General features: G+C 39.6%; 1 long non-coding RNA gene across 3 annotated transcripts in view; it reads left to right on the top strand.

Moving 5' to 3' along the window:
* Positions 1–3,914: 3,914 nt before the first annotated feature.
* LOC113929418 overlaps positions 3,915–17,846 on the top strand; it is a 62,878-nt gene continuing 48,946 nt past the window's right edge. For 2 of the 3 annotated variants that reach the window (XR_003522186.2, XR_003522185.2), the window contains exons 1-2: positions 3,915–4,160; positions 9,177–9,447. This is a non-coding gene — a long non-coding RNA (uncharacterized LOC113929418). Of the gene's footprint in view, positions 4,161–9,173; positions 9,448–17,846 lie in introns of all 3 variants that reach the window. The other variant, XR_003522187.2, reaches the window with a different exon arrangement.

The following is a 17,846-nucleotide window of genomic DNA, read 5'->3' as shown; positions in this document are numbered from 1 at the left end:
TAAATAATTCATCAACTGATTCAACCAGGTAGGTGAAGGTGGAATTATCTCTTGAAAAAATTATTATGATGTTCTGTGCTGAGATACATTCTTTCAACAACATATTAAATCCCTCTTAAGAATGAAGAGATGTGTTAAAATTTTACAACTTGAGGTTTGGGTAATGAAGACAAACAATCCTAAATAGGTCTAGTCAATATGGCTAGATACAGGCTAAGATAATAGTATACTTCCTGTCTTTTATTTTTTTTAAATTTGAAAGTTTCGTTTTTACTCTATAATAGCTAATGTTACAATGCAATATGTCTTCTTTGTGGATAGCTACTTTTTCTGGACGCCACAAATGAGTGCTCAGGATAAGTGACAGTTTGGGCTGTCAATTCAATTTATGATGCTATGCTGAAAGGAAATTAAAATATGTATTTAATAGAATGTGACGGTAACAATGATATTCTACAGATCTATGCCATTTATGAAGAAAGAGGGATCCAAATAGAGAAGTTTATGAATCTCCAGAAAAAAAAAAAGTCTCTCATCTTGGAACTATTACTATTATCTTTCTGATATTCTACTGAAAGTGAGACACATTCTCCAATTTTCCAAAGGCAATTTCTTTTCACTTCAAATAAATCTTCCTTATAGGCAATATAAATAGAATTAAACTAGTTTATAATGTTTCCATTTGTTTTCCTGCAGAATAAACGCATTACAGTTAGTCTATTAGAAAATGATATTAAAGGATTTAATTGCCTGTGCATATTAAATATGCTTAAAATTTATGAAAATAAACATTTTGAAACTGAATAAAGATTCTGCAATCATATAAATGTGAATGTGGATTTAATACAAATCCGTAAGGTGGTGTAGATACACAGCACTATAATATACAGTATGTACCTCAAGGAAGCATATGGAAATTCTAGAGTATAGAATCTAGACCAAACAAAGGCAAAAATCCATTCTGGGTAAGGCATGTGGGATTACTCATAGATTATAAATGGCAATTTAGTGGGGTTTTTTTGGCAATTTAGTTTATTTAGATAATATCTTTGTATAAAATATCACATTTATGATAATGAGAGAAAATTTACAACAATAGGCATGGTGTTCTGTTGGCCTGTACACTCATCCCCAAGAGAGGACGGGTATTTGAACTCGGGTCCTCACACTGTCAGCATCACATGTATCACATTTGCCTGACAGCTGCCAATTATTAGAAGCTTCTGGGAAATGAAGAATCAAGTTAATAATTTAACACTAATTAGGAATATAAACAAAACTAATGATTAAGTAAACCTAATCAAGTTCCAAAGTCCTGGAGTTGCTGAGAAATCGATCCTTGCCTTAGTTCTGGCTTCTCAAAAGCTTCTGGGAGGATCCTTTTAGGTTTCAGATTTGATGGCCAGGCAAACAGTAAGAAGGAACACCTGAAACCATTTCCGAAGTCAGGTAAGGACGTCTATACAAACCTTGGGTTTAATCTCACACGACATCCACGCAGGACTGTTTAATACATTTGTGAGAATGGAACAAAATTGCCAGAATGAAATGGGTCCAATTCAGAAAAATAAATCCAGGCTTACTTAACTTTGCAAGGTAATGTTTTCCCAAACAGGTTTCTTCAGTTTAAGTGGGAAAATGAGTGACTAATTGAATTTGAATTTTCTGTGTGTTGTGTACTAGATGAGAAAAAGTTAAAGGAAGAAACCTTGAAAAATATATACTTGGGAAATTTTGACTGCAAATACAAATAGGTAATCTTTTTTCTATAAAAACATTAAGCCACAGAGACATAACTTTGAAGATGTGTTTTTTTTAAAAGCCATTATGTTTTTTTCCCTCTTCCGTTATCCTTTTTTAAGATTTCTTTATTTGAGGTGGGAGAGAGGCAAATGAGAGGGAGAGAGAGTCTTAAACAGTCTCCAGGTATGGTGCAGAGCCCGATGTAGGGCTGGATCTCATGACCCTGAGATCAAAATCTGAGCTGAAACCAAGAGTCGGCCGCTTAACCAACTGGGCCACCCAGCTGCCTCCCACCCCTCCTTCAGTTATTCTAAAAAAAAACAAAACAAAATGAACTTCATAAAGTAAAATGAGCCAGCTCTTCTCATTCCTGTCTTCTTCTAAACTCTAGTCTAACTTAGAAGGCAGAAATTTCTGTTACATAGAGGTGCTGGGTCTAGGGGCACCTGGGTGGCTCAGTCGTTAAGCGTCTTCCTTCGGCTCAGGTCCTGATCCCAGAGTCCTGGGATCGAGCCCCGCGTTGGGCTCCCCGCTCGGCGAGAAGCCTGCTTCTCCCTCTTCCACTCCCCCTGCTTGTGTTCCCTCTCTCGCTGTGTCTCTCTCTGTCAAATAAATAAATAAAATCTTAAAAAAAAAAAAAGAGGTGCTGGGTCTTGTGTTTCTTTGCTTACATTATTGCTGGATTCGTTTTCCACTTCTTTATCCTGTTTTTCCCATATGTCATTTCCCTGAGGAGAACACTTAGATTCTGCTTGAGGATACTTCCCTAGAACTGCAGCAAAGATCCCGCCATGCGATCTGCCGGTCTCCTTTTACTTCACCTCAACGGTGCTTTAGCCATAGGACTTCTCGCGGAGGCAGGCTCTTTGAAGACAGAAATTGCGCCCTGCTCATTTCTGATTTTCTAATAATTCATATGGCACATGGAACATAACAGATGCTCAGTAAATATTTTCTGAATAAATCAAAGATATTTAACAAAGTTTATGGAGTACTTCAATTAAACCTGGATGAGAGGCTTCAAGGCCCTGTGCTTTAGTGCCGTGCTGTCCACTTGAAATTTCCGGGATGATGAAAAGGCTCTATATCTGCGTGGTGTGTAATACGGTAACTACATGTGGCTATTAAATGTTTGAAATGTAACTAGCATAATTGAGGAATTAAATAATTAATTTCACTAAATTTTTATTAATTCAAATTTTAATTTAAACAGCCACAAGTGGCTAGTGGCTAGATAACTTTAAAGAGTCCTCCTGTTATTGTCCTTCAGCCACACCTTTCCTGTGCCAGAGGACATGTCCACATACAGCCCACGTTCTTCCTTAGAGACCGTGCTTGAGATACTCAGAACTCCAGAAGTCCCCATCCAAATAGCCGGTGCTCACTTCCAGTGTTATGTAGCCTAATTCCGGGGTCTCCTCCCCTTGAGGAAACCTTGCTGCTGGTGTACACACCCTACACTAAAGAAGTTTCCAGAAGGTAGCAGTTTGCTATGAGGGGCGGCTGGGTGGAAGCAGTGTGACTGGGGCTTAGACTTGCAGATGAACTGTGCCAGACATATGCATGAGGCCCCTTGCAGTGTGGGAGGACAGGACAGGAAGCTGGGGATGGGGCTGAAAAGGTGCAGCTCTCCCTAAGCTGCCATATTCCAGCATGCATATTTAGCAGCTTAATGATTTTATTTCAAAACATAAGCAATAAATAAATCAATTCTCTGTTCATCATAGACAGCATGATCCAACGACCATTCATTCATTAAGACACCAAATATTTATTGAGCACCTTCTGTTCCCAGGGACTCTTGTTCTCAACACCAGAGATACAACAGTGAAAAAGCCGAAGTTTCTGGCTTTGTGAAAATTAATAAAAGGAAATCTCATTTAGAATGGACTTGGCAGACAGGCAGGGGGAACTCTCACCACCTACCACTCTTCCACAATTGCAGACCCAACAGGAAGAGAGGGGACCTTACTCGTGGATACTATTTCACTCTCCCGGAGGAGAGAGGAGGAAGGAGGATTTCTGCCTCCCCTGGCAACCGCCCAGCCAATGAGAGACAGTTACAGCTCAGCCAATAAGAAGCCACTATACTTAGACTTCCCACTTTACTCCAATAGACTTTTTGCTTATAACAGCCCTGCTAACGTCCCCTTTCCCCTATAAAAGAGAGTTCTGTTCCCGTCCTTTGTTCTCTTACCTTGCGGTTATGGTTTTCCTGTACTTTGTAGTTCTCTGCTAGTCTTGTATAAATCCATGTTTTGCTGGTAAAATAATTGTTAGTTTTATTTTTAAGGTTAACGGTAGTTGGTGATCAGAGGTGGGATACAGAGAAGACCCCCGACGGATTCTGGGCCTGGTGAGTAACCAGGTGCTGGTACTCACGCTCACTACTTTCTTGCTGGCCCTGGGGTTTGAGGGTAAGTTTTATCCTGGAATTTGAGCTCCACATTTTATGTCTGAGCTCTCCGGGCTTTATTCGATATCTGTTTTAAGACTTTTTTTTTTTTTTTTTTTTTTTTTAATGTCTGAGAGTACTCCTTTGGCCTTCAGTCTGATTACCTTTCAGAGCTGGACTGTTTCTACTGGAGCTATGCTGGCCCTTCATCTGATTCCTTCTGGAACCAGGCAATTCCTGTAGGAACTGTACTGTTTTGGAATTTTTCTCTTTGTTCTAGAGAAAAACCTCCAAAAAGTCAAAATGATTGGAGAGCACCCCTTCCTACTGGGACTCTGGCCTATTTTATGTTTAAAAAGTATGGCCCTTCCATATGCACACTGATAACTAAGTGGACTGATTTAACCAAAAGTAATTGAGAACTTCAGTGGTCATTATGGGGAAATTTTCCATATCTCCAAACTTGTTTTATACAAAATTAAAAGGCTGCAGCTTCAAAACAAAAAACCTGAAGGGGATGCCTATTTTAAATGGTACTTTGAAGCTTCCAGATGTTTTTAGGATTCTAAGTTTGACTTTTTGCAAAATACTATTTCTAAATTAACTGAGGTAAACAACTGAAAGAAGTCACAATGGCTTCTGAGGCCTCCTATCCCTCTCCCCCGTCTCATTTGCCTGCGAACCTGCGGCAGCCACCTTGTGCTCAGGCCCCACCTTTGGTGTCATCTTTTTCTATTCTCTCTGCATTTCCCCATCTCCTCTGTATGCCACCCACCCCAGCACCACCCCCCGCCCTTCCAGGCCCTCATTTCAATCCTTTTGTCAAGTTCCCCCTTTCCTCTGAAACTCCCTTTGTGGCCTTCTCTCCTAAACCCATTACAACCTGCGCCTTTAAAGTTAAGTGTTCTGAGGATCTTGATAAAACCCAAGTTTCTTATGTTCCTTGGACTAAGGCCAAATTGCAAGCCATCATTAAAGAGTTTCCTAACGTGGCTGAGGGCCCCCATTACTTTGCTGAAGAATTTAACATAGTTGTTCAAACTTAACCTGGTTTCTCAAATGTATATCAATTAGTCTATGTGCTTATGGTGAGTACCAGGCTAAACACTGGATGAAGTTAGCCCAATGGGAACATTCTGAAAAGGATTTAGAGAAACAGAACCCTAACTTTTTTTAAAGATTATTTATCTGAGAGCGAGAGAGTGAGCATGGGTGCATGAGTGGGGAGAAGGGCAGAAGGACAGAATCTTTAAGCAGACTCTGACAGATGCAGAGCCCTAGGCAGGGCTCGACCTCAGGGCCGATGAGATCATGATCTGAGCTGAAACCAAGAATCGGATGCTTAACCAACTGAGCCACCCAGGCAGCCCTAGCCCCGTAATTTTGGCAGAGGCTAGAAACCTCGTTGGAAATCTCCACCAAGCATCAGAGTAGCTTTTCTTAAGTCTGTTGATTGGAACAAAATTCAGGCTTGCACACAAAAGCCTGATGAGTCTGCTCATAATTATTACAATTATTACAATCAACTCCAAATTGTCTTTTAAAAAATTCTGGTCTTGGGCGCCTGGGTGGCTCAGTTGGTTAAGCGACTGCCTTCGGCTCAGGTCATGATCCTGGAGTCCCGGGATCAAGTCCCACATCGGGCTCCCTGCTCAGCAGGGAGTCTGCTTCTCCCTCTGACTCTCTTCCCTCTCATGCTCTCTATCTCTCATTCTCTCTCTCTCAAATAAATAAATAAAATCTTTAAAAAAAAAAAAAAAATTCTGGTCTTTCTTTAATGTTGAATCCACCTGGGTAGCTTTAAATTCTGTGTTTATTAATGGACTGAACCAGGAGTTTTCTCTTTTAATTAAAAGGACCAGGATGGAATAAAATAAAATAAAATAATAAAATAAAAAGACCTGGATGGAATGTGCAACTGCCCATTGCAGACTTGGTTAATAGGGAAAACCAGTTTGCTGGCATCCTAGATAAGTCATCCAAAAGAAAGACTGCTAAAGTTCTGTTCTCAACTCCAGCAAGTGAACGCCCCTAAACAAAACCAAAACCCTTCTGGTTTGGGGTATTATAGCAAAGAAGGCATTAAAAAAAAGAAAAAAAATCTTAAAAATTTAAGTACCTCAGGCACCATCAACCCGCTAGCCAATTTTTCCAATGTCCTAATTCCCAGTGACAGGGCTCTGAGGAACAACAGGGACTCCTCAATTCTCCCTCGTAAACAGCTTGGCGAACCCACTCTCTAGACTAGGAATTAATCTCTCTCTGTATTGACACTGGAGTTCTAGTCTGGGTGCTTAGCCCCACTGCTATAAAGCAGCCCCTGCCTCAGTGCAAAAACACTTCGGATAGTTGGGGTCTCTAATATAAACCTCAACAGGTTCCTGTCTCTGAACCTATTTCCTTCTTGTCTAGGCCCTTTGAGAGCTACTCATGGCTTTTCTCCTTAATTACTCCACCACTATTCATTTATTGGGCCAGGATTTCTTAGAAAAGTATCACGCCAGAATTTCTTCCAAAAGGGGGAAGTAATTCTAGAATTTGACAACAGTAATCAAAATAGCCAGCCAGGGGAATTAAATGACCATTTGACATCTTCTATTCATTCTGTCTCTGATGGCACTATAGTGGAGTCTGGGGACACTGATTATTTGTTCCTGTTGACCAGCTACCATCCTCTTCATAGGCAAAATCCTCAATTGATAATGGCAGAATCCTCAGTGCACCTCCCATCAAGATTCAAATAGATCTCTCAACACTCTTCCCATAATTAATCAATGCCCTATAAGTAAAGAAGCCCTTCAGTTCATAATAGAAGATTAAAAGGCTCAGGGTCTCATCCCCTGCACTAGTCTCCGTAACACCCCATTTTACCTGTGAGAAAACAACGGCTGAGGATGGTTTGTCCAGGACCTCTGGCAATGAATAACTCTGTTATACTTTGGCACCCTGTTATTCCTAACCCACGTGTGCTACTAACATCCATTCCCACTGAAAGCAAATTTTTGACTAATTGATCTACATAGTATATTTTCTTAAAAGATTTTATTTATTTATTTGACAGAGAGATACACGGCTTGAGAGGGAACACAGGCAGGGGGAGAGGGAGAGGGAGAAACAGGCTTTCCACAGAGCAGGGAGCCCGATGTGGGGCTCGATCCCAGGACCCCAGGATCATGACCTGAGCCGAAGGTTGGTGCCTAACGACTGAGCCACCCAGGTGCCCCTACATAGTATTATTTTTAGTGTTCCAGTTGATAAGGATAACCAATATCTTTTTGCTTTCACTCGGGAAGAGTAGAAATACTGCACGGTAAGTAATGCCCACGGGTTTCACAGAGAGTCCTTACTTTTTACAAACTTTAAAACCTGATTTGGGTGGTAGTTTTCTGCAGGTTCTACCTTGTTACATGGATGATTTAGAAGAGCAGCTTCTCTGCTCTTCTCAAACCTCTTCACAAGAAGACAGCATCCACCTGTTAAAACTTCTGGCTTTAAAGGAACATAAAGTCTCCAAAGAAAATTTGCAGTTTGCTCAAGCTCACGTTAAATACTTAGGGCATCTGATCTTGAAATAAGGGCTACATTTGGACCCACATGAAACCCCTCATGACTCTTTAAAACTGACAGATTGCCTTTTGAGTCCCTATGACAATTTAAAGGAAACTCCTCTCACCAATGCACATTTTTCATGGTTTGCTGATGGTTCTTATTTAAAGGATGAAAATTGCAAATTTGGTTCTGGGTATGCTGTTGCAACTCCCTTTAAAGTCATTGAGGCAGCACCAGTTGCCAGAACCAGCTCCTTCAGCCCCACAGGCTGAGTTATACGCTCTTACTCAGGCTTGAGTAAAACTTTAGCCAAGGGAAAAACCACAAACACATACACTGATAGTTGCTATGCCTTTTGGGTAGCTCATGACTTTGGAATATTATGGAAACAACAAGGTATTCTTACCTCCAATGAGAATAATTTTAAAAATGGCTCTGATAGTCAAAATTTATGATGCTGTACTTTTGCCAGCCACTTTGGCTATTATTAAGCTTTCTGGGCATTCCAGACTTGACTCCCTAGGGATCAAAGTAATCCACCTTGCTGATACTTCCACCAAAAATGCTTCTCACAAGAAGACCTATAGCCAAACCTCTGTCATGCTCCAAAGGGAGATTCTCCCAAGTTACAAATTTTGGAAAAATTGACAAGGACACCCAATAATTGGCCCCAGAGAAGGAAAGACAACATGGAAATCTGATAATTATTGACTTGATTGAAAGAAAACACCAATTTGGACCAAATAGCAATCTGACCCTACCAGAAATCCTAAAATTCCTACTACTTAAAACTATACATACATTAAACTGTTGGTCTACTGACAAAATGATAGCATTCATGAACCAATATTGGTGAGAAAAAGTTAATTGGGCCTCAAAAATGGTGATATCACTTGTCCCACCTGTCAAAAGTATAATCCAGGGAAACCTGTTTGTACAAATGGATTTCATGCAGCTTCCCCATCTCATGGCTATAAATAAAACATAGTCATGATTTCTATGTTTTCTCACTGCAGCAAAGCTTTCTCCTATAGACAGGCCAATATTTCTATTAGAAAAGATTACCCCTACCTAGGGAACCCTCTTGAACTTCATAGTGATCAGGGAACCCCATATACCGGTCAGATGCTTCAAGTGTGTGCTGTTTGCCCAGTTTTTACAACACTTTAATTGTGCATCCCATCCTCAATCGTCCGGGTTTGTTGCACTCATTAACAGCACTATTAAGACTCAATTGGCAAAATTTGTAGAGACCTTCCAAATAGCTTGGGCTGAAAGCATAACCTTTGGTCCTTCTAAATCTCAGATCTACCCCCTTGGGAACTGAGACTGTTACCCTTTGAGATAGTCACAGGATGTCCAATGTACTGAGCCCCTGCCTCTTCTGATCCACAGTTAATAAAAGGAGATATACCTCAATATTGTAAAAGCCTAATTGCTTCTATTAAAAATTTGATAAAGCAATCTTTTCCCATTGTCCCCTGAGGAGATGATGACCTTAAGCCATAAGGAGATTTCATCTATTGGAAAAGACCTCTCCAGAAAGACTCTTCAGCCTCTCTGGGAAGGCCTCATGAGGAACTGCTAACCAGTCTTTGTGCCACCAAACTCCAGGGAACAGACTCTTGGATTCACACGAGGCATCTAAAGATAGTATTGAACCCGACCCGCATGCCATCTGGTGACCTGAAAGTAAAGACTTCCTGGAATTGAAGCAGGTGACATCTGCTAAGATGGCTTTCCTGAGATGTTCAGACCAGGTCTGTATATCTTTTTCTTGCTGTTGTTTCTTTTCTCTTTTCTGTGGAAAAACCATGTCTTTGTCTGCATTCCCCAGGCCCTTGTGAAAAGGGGAAACCTTTTGATTATGGCTTTTCAGAAACAGCCTCATTGTGATCCTGGGAGAAGGTAATTTTCACTTGTTTTTTTCCTGAAGATTTAGAGGGTTCAGAATTCACAAAAATCTTCTTTCATCTGAACTATTAAGTGACTTTGTATTCTTCTCCACATTCATGGTCTCTGAATTTGCAGCCTTACAGGGTGTATGATCAGTAACACATTTGGTTCCAAACAGTTCTTTGAGATAATACTGTTTTAAAACATCTTTGAGGTTTTGCTGTTTTGCAAAAAGTTCATCAGCTATTGCTTCATCTTTATATTTAAACTGTATCTTCCCAAAAGAACTCGGTTAATTCTTTCAGTGAGCTCTTGTCAGCATTCACTAGTCTGCTTTCATGGTTGCTTTAAGTGGAGACTTCAGGAGACATAATGACTCTAGGTTTGCCTTTATAAGGAGAACCTTTCTTCTCTAAGTTGGAATAAATGCCAATAAATATTTCAGTTGGCTACTTTCAGCCGTAGAGCCCTGATTTAGAACCATCATACAACTTGGAATTGTTATGTTCCTTCTGTTTTGTATAATTATTTTAAGTTTTGTATTTTGTTGACTGTCGAACTTTTTTTTTTTTTTTTAATGATGTACCCAGTAAAGTAATGCTGGCTCCGTGCTTTGAGATGATCTCCAACATTTACGATCTTGGGAAGATACGGGCTTTAGGTGGGGAGTACGTGAAAATTTCTCCCTCCTAATCTTCCTTGTTACTCACATGTAGCCTTCATTGGTTTCCAGCTGCTATGCACTCTCCCTCTGATGTAGGACATGATAACTACAAAAGGTCCTTCTTGTTACTGAGGGACAAACCACTAAATAAAAAGAAACCTGGCTGTTGATTAGTGATGCTTTCAAAGAAAGATCTTGATCAAAAGGGGGATATGTGAAAATTAATAAAAGGAAACCTTACTTAGAATGGAGTCAGGAGGCAGGCAGGGGGAGTTCTCATGCCCTTCCGTGCTTCAACAGTTGGGAGACCCAACAGGAAGAGAGGGACCTTATATGTGGATACTACTTTTTACTATCTCAGCTGGAGGAAAGAAGATCCCTGCCTCCCCTGGCAACAGCCCAGCCAATGAGAGACAGTTACAGATCAACCAATGAGAAGCCACTATACTTAGAACTCCCAGTTCACTTCAATAGACTTTTTGCTATAACAGCCCTGCCCCCCTTCTCCTTTCCCCTGTAAAAGAGTTTTCCTCTCTGGACTTTCCTATGGTTTTGCTGTAGTTTGCTTGTCCTGAATTGCAATTCTCTGCTATTCTTGAATAAACCCATCTTTTGCTGGCAAAATTACTGGCAGTTTTGTTTTCAATGTTAACCTTCATGGGCTTATATTCTTCACTTGATCTTAGCCTTTGAAGAAGACAAAAAGCAAATAAGCAAAATAAATGTGTGTGTGTGGGTGTAAGAAAATTAAGGCATCCTCAAAGGATAGAGAGTGACAGAGGTATTCTTTTAAATAGGGCGTCCAAAGAACATCTTTCTGAAGAAATTACTTTTGAAAAAAGATATAAATGAAAGGAAGAAACAATAAAATATCTGGGGAAAGAGTTTTCCAAGCAAGGGATCAGCAAGTGCAAAGGCCCTGAGATGGACGACATGCTGTCATGTGCCAGCAATAGCAGGGAGGTCAGTCGGCTTGGAGTGCAATAAAGTCAATTAAAATGAAGTAGGGGAGGCAGCTGCAGTTCATATCACATAAGGTCATACAGGCTATACTCAGGACTTAGAATTTATTCTGGGTTTGATGGGAAGGCATTGGAAGATTGCAATCAGGGTTATTATGACATTAGCATTAAAAAGAATCACTCTGAAAAGACATCACTCTGGCTGCTTTTTGGAGAATTAGGGGTAGGGGTGCAAGAGTGGAAGCAGGAAGACCGTTTCAGTGGCTCCCACAGTAAGTCAGGTGAAAAATGCAGGGGCTTTGATTTGTGCTGTCAACAGTGATGTCTCAGTGGCAGTGCATAAGTTTAAAAGGACACAATGAACCTCTTTCAATCCTGTCAGTACGGCTTTGCAGCTGCATGTGTGACCTCATTTGGAAATAATGTCAAAAGTCTAAATTTGACATCTTTGTGACTGTGAGTCCAGAGTCAAAAAGACCTTCTACTTACCCCCTTGATGACCCTGGAACTGCCAGTATTAGCCTCACGGAAGTGGTCATACCTCTGTCTACATACCAGGACAGTTTTGTGGATGTCAGTGGAGCCTGGACTCACTGCATTACAACACTCAGTGAGTCTACTCGCAGCACTTCTGTTTCCAGTGCAAAGGCCCTGTCAATCTTTCTTGGTGGTGACATGAATCTCTTTTCATAGACATGGGTACAAATTGCCTTCAGGAACTTTTCATGCCTTCCTGAGCCATTGCTTTTTCCTCTGCCCAGGCTTTCAGATCAAATAGGAAGCTGTGGTCACACTTTGTGGAGGAAGGGGAGGATTAAACTACCCCAGACCCATATTTTCCCATTACAAAGTCTGTCTTCTCTAAACAGCCAGCTTGAAGTAGCTTAGAGAGAAGCTGAAAGACTTTTCCCTCAGTCTTTTCAAAATCTCCCATAAAAGACAGTAAAACCTTAAAAAAAAAAAGAGCAGTTTTAGATATACATTTCTATGCCTTTTCTAAAGGTTTTGTTATATTAATTTTTTGTATTTTTTTGAGTCACTCTCTGTGATATGGAATTTTTTCCCTTCCCACTTTCCTCCAAGGACATAATATTATTGCAGGCTTTCTACTAAAAGATAAAATTACTTCCACAAGTAGTGCGAAGTCACAGAGAGATCATATTCCAGATGGAATAGTTTCTGAACAAAGAGGATGCTTTTTAAAGATTCTACTAAATGTGACTTTCAAGGGCCAGTGTAGGCAGTCTAGACGCTAAAATTACCCAGCCCATCTATGGATGGGAGGGGCTGTGGCTCTCTGGGAAGACCTCCAACTGCACACAGGGCAGCCTGCTGACAGCTGGAAAGAGCTTACTCTGAGGGTCAAACTGCAGAAACGTTAGCTTCATCTCCTGTCCTATCACCTTGATTCTCAGTGGCTTTCATATATGAAATATTCTATGGAAAATAAAAAAAAGCATTCTATTTATCTTGTAGTTTCAGTGTTTCAAAGTATTCTCACATTTATTGTAACAAAACATATGAAAGCATCTTGTAAATTGTAAAGCACTATGCAAATGGAAGTTGTTAGAATTGTTACTGCCTCATTTTTTCATAAAATCCTGGGAAAGGCAGGTGTTAATACAACCCCTATCATAGGAGGAGGAAATTGGGATGAGATCCGAAGATGGTAGATCCATGTCCTTTGAGTGAATGATTTGGGGATTACAGAGAGCCAATTAAACATTCTTTGTATCAACTGTCTTCTAACCATAAACCAGGTTTGATAATAGGTCTAATTATGAAGAGAAGGATGAGGGAAGTGACACGATCCAATTTGTATTTGCATGGACACAGAGAATACGTTGTAGAAAAAGAAAGCTGGTGGTAGGTCATAGGTAGTTGCAGTAGAGCAAGAGAGAAATTAGTGGGCCTGGGTTAGGCTGGTCTTCATTGGGTTTTGGAGAAATGGCAATGTTGGAGAGATTTTTTGAAGCTAGAATTCATACTTCTTGTGATGAATGTGAGGGGAGGGCGGGGGGGGAGACTAAAAGAAGTCTGGCGAGGATCATGATGTCATGTCTTAAGATGCAGAACAGAGGAAGCACGGGTTTAGGGAAAGAAGATAAGTTTTGGACATGTTGGATTTTAGGTGTCAGAGGGACATAGAAGAGGAGGCCAGTGAACAGTGGACATGGATGTATGAGTCTGGTATACAGGGCAAACAAGTCTTAGCTAGAAGTATAAATTTGGGTATTAGCATATTGATAGTAAATGGAGATCATATTATTAAATTGTGTGAAATGGGAGGATGCTATCTTGCAAACCAGTTTTAATAATGCACTAAATGTTTTTGTATGTTTATATGTTCATTCTTCTAAAGAGTGAGTGCATGGCTTTTTTTCACATTCATAAAGGCATCAGTGACAAGCAAACAAAGTTGCAAAGAGGACCTGGGACCAAACACTGCAACACACATTTTGAAGAAATAGTCTTCACAGGATATTTTAAAGGAGTGGCCAAATAGGTGAAAGAAAAGCTAGAATCCTGTAAGTCGAGGGGCAACAGGGTTTCAAGAATATGGGTGCTGCCATTGATGTCAAATAGTGCAAAAAGCTCAAATAAAAAGAGGTTGGAAAGGATCCACTGGGCTTATCTTCAAGGTACCTTGTCCAGAGTGATTTGTAATGAACTGGTGGGAGCAGAAATCTTTGTGTTGAGGGGTAAATGAGAAGTGAGAAACGGAACCTCCTTTCTCAAGAGTCTAGACTAAGTCATTCTGAAACTAGTTATTATAATTACTGACTAGATGGTTTGAGTAGATCATCCTGATAAACCAAAGAATTTGTTGTTTAAATTGGTTTGGCATCATAAAGGCAAAATGTTGCTAGAGATAGCTTTTTAAAAAATAAAACTATTCAATAAAAGGATGAGGACTACGCTGAAAATCTGGTTTGTTTTCCTTGATAACACAAAGCTTTGAGAAGATGCTTTTCCTATGAATCCTGTTATGGCAGAATTGTAAAGTCTTTCCTCTCTCCCCACACATATTACCATCATAGTTCATGAAATACTTTGGTGTCCTTACTCTTTTATATGTCCATGTCCTTCTACTCTGTTGTAAGCCTCTTGGGAGCAGGGACTGTATCATATTCATCTTTATATCCCCAGTCACTAGCAAATAATTGGGACTTAATAAATGCATTGACTGAATGAATGATTTTTTATTATCTACTCAAATATATCTATTAGCCTCATTTTGAATTTCCATTTATACAATAAGAATTGGAATTTTTCTGTTGTCTTATAGAGATGACTGTTTTCCCCACAATGCATTTGGAATATTATTACTAAGACAGTGGAAAAGAAAATGTCACAATTCATTTGAAATGCAAAGAGCAAATAAACAGCAGTTAAATAACAGACATTAAGTGTTGCATATATGTCAAGTAATAACAACGCTTTTCCCAGAATTTGAAACATTGATGAGTGAGATTGTTGGGGCATTGGAATTTTTTTAGGCTAAAAAGGAGCCTGATGCAAATTAATATTCTATGCATTTGAAGAAAGGAGAGTGCAGTGAATTGGTAGAATCAGTTCTACTGACAGAAGACACCATAACTTCAAAGCTTGCTATTTGACACCTTTATAAGAAAGCTTGGAAAGCACATGGCTGGGAGAGACAACAAGGACAGTTTTCTTTGGTTGCAGTGGTTACACTTTTCATTGCTTCCTGCCTCCTTGGGGATCACAGTGGACCCTCTCAGGAAGGACTTACTACTATGCTAAAACAACACGTAATTCGACAAAGAACAACACACATACATGCCATTGGGTAAATTCATTGAATTGGACATTTATTTATTTGTCCAACTCAGTCTTCAGTCATAATGAAAGGGGCAGTGAATGATTTTCAAAGTGATTCTGATATAATTAACAATGATGTGTGGAAGAATGAAACCTCATTTGTACTTTCTAAAAATTTTTAATATGGCAAGATGTATTTCACTTGATATATAACATTATAACAAAATTTGGATAATATGGTATCCCAAAATTCTTACAGAATTAAAAAAATATGGGATGATAGTCTTTAGCATGACTTTGTAAGATACCAAGTTATATATCTCTGTAATACTTCAGAGACTACTAAAAGTATCAAGGAATGACAGTGGTTATTCACTTATTTATTATGTCATCATACATCTATTGGGTGCCATGCCCTGATACCACTCCTCTAGTGATAATAAACAAAGAGGCAATTTTAAAGACATAAAACGTTTTTTTTTTTAATAGAAAAGCATGCAAATATTTATCTGCTTATTGGAATTCTGGGTGAACTTTTCTATCTGTAACATCTGCCAGGAAATCTTACAAGAATAAGTTTGCTTGTGGAATTTCTGACCCTTGTTCTTGAATGATATACTGTGATGTCAATAATTGCAGCTACCATGTGAACAGCTTTTCCCCCAGAGATTCTTAAGTCAGAATCTGGGAGTGAGGAGAAGGTTCTTTTTCTCCTGATCATCTTAAGCACATCAGAATGAAGTTGCTGTGATGAATTTTCCATTCTTAAAATAAATGTGCTTGGAAAAGATCTACCTCAAGGGAATGGTTTTCTGCATATACTTTTACTTTCAGAGCAAAATGATTAGACTCCCTTCTCAATTCTCCCCACCCAAAAAGAAAATGAGATCATATTGAGTGCAATTTTTATTTTTTTTTAAGATTTTATTTATTCATAAGAGACAGAGAGGCAGAGGGAGAAGCAGGCTCCCCGCTGAGCAGGGAGCCCAATGCGGGACTTGATCCCAGGACCCTGGGATCATGATCTGAGCCAAAGGCAGACGCTTAACCTTCTGAGCCACCCAGGGCGCCCTTGAGTGCAATTTTTAAAACTGAAATTTGACTGTATGGTTTTATTTGATTTCATTTATCTTTCCATATTTATATATCTAGCCCTGACCTCACCTAGATTCAAAGGCCACCTGCCTGCTTGATATCTCCACTAGAAGTTAATAGGCGTCTCAAACTTAACATGTCCAAAACTTGGTGCTTGGTTCCTGCCCCTTCCAACAATTTCCTTTCCCATAGCCATTTCTCTTATAGCAAAATGTACCACTATCCATCCACCCAGCAACCCAGGCCAAAAACCTAGGAATCACCCCTCACTTCATAATCCCTTTACATGCTGTCAGTTCAGAAGTCTTATTGGTGTTGCTTCAAAACCTATTCTGAGTAGGTCCACTCGTCAGCACCTTCCACAGCTGCCACCTCAGTCCAGACCACCATCATCTCTTTAGGAGGCAAAGACCTCTTATAATTGACCTCTCTCCTTCCCTATTTGCTGCTTTATAGTCTACACTCAGTAAATAATCTTTTGAAAATCTAAATTGGAATGTACATTCACTAAGCCCTCTCATGGCTTCCCACTACCGCCTCCTTCCACAGTCTGCAAAGCTCTTTGTGATTTGGACCTTGCCCACCTCCCCAACCTTGGTTCATTCCACTCTTCTCTCTCATGATGAGGGCCCGCCTGTGAACACACCAAGCTCACTCCTCTTTAAGGCAGTTGAATCCCCTCTAGTGTTCCAGATCTTCACATTTGTCTGGGTTTTTTTTGAGGGGGTGCTCATTTGGGGGTCAGCTCAAATGTGCGTTCCTCAGATGTCTTCCATGACCACCTGATCTAAATCTTAACCTGAAAACTTTCTATTTATTACCCTGTTGGGTTTTTTTCATAGCTCATCACAATCTGATATTTTCTTTTTTAGTTTATTGTCCAACTTTCCCAAGTAAAAAATATCCTCTGTGAAAACAGGCATTTGATCTGCTATCTCAACCACATTATCCATAGCAGCTGCAACAGTTTTGGTCCATAGTTAACACTTGTTAATATTTGTTGAATGAATAAATAGATGAAGCCCCAGAAGTTTTAATAAGTATAAATTTAGCAATCAATAACACTAATAGTAACAGCAGGCTGAGCTTTTGTGCAATAATTATTAATGTGTCAAATGCAAAGGGCCTAATAATCCAGATGGTAGTATTTCAGTGGTCAAAATACATTGTACTAGCTCTGAGAACTAGATCCCTGAAGAATCACAGTACACAAAATCAAATTTTTTGAGGTTGTAGGTTGAGATAAACTCTTAAAAAAAAAACAAACAAACATCAAACCTGGAGATGGGCTAAAAGAGGCTGACAAAGGAGCAAATATATAGAGTGAATGGAGTGAGAGCTCTTCGAAGTTCTGATGGTGAAGGATACCTTGGGAAGTGGAAATTCAAGTGAGAAGAGCAGCCCTTAAGAGACTTTACCTTGGTTGACCTGAATTGAGTTGAGATCACAGTAAAGGTTTAGGAGTAAGATCAAGAATTAACTTGTATGATAATGTCTTGTAAATACAGCAAGCATTAGGAAGAGTTTTCTTTTTTAAAGGATCTCACTTTTTATCATGATGAGTAACTCACAGAAGCAAGAAAGAGAACAGTTGGGGGGTGGGGAGAGTATGAGAAACAAAGTCTCCAAAAGCAGTACACAAAGTGTATAAATTTGCAAAAGAAAAGGTGAGATCCTGACAAGGCCCAAAAAGATATAAAAACAGATGGTGACCTGGACTCATAAGAGTTGATACCAAATTTAGAATTAAAGACAC

Source organism: Zalophus californianus, chromosome 5 (genome assembly GCF_009762305.2).
Source record: "Zalophus californianus isolate mZalCal1 chromosome 5, mZalCal1.pri.v2, whole genome shotgun sequence".
Classification (NCBI taxonomy): domain Eukaryota; kingdom Metazoa; phylum Chordata; class Mammalia; order Carnivora; family Otariidae; genus Zalophus; species Zalophus californianus.
Note: the sequence above shows the minus strand (reverse complement) of the source record. Positions and strands in the feature narration are given on the sequence as shown.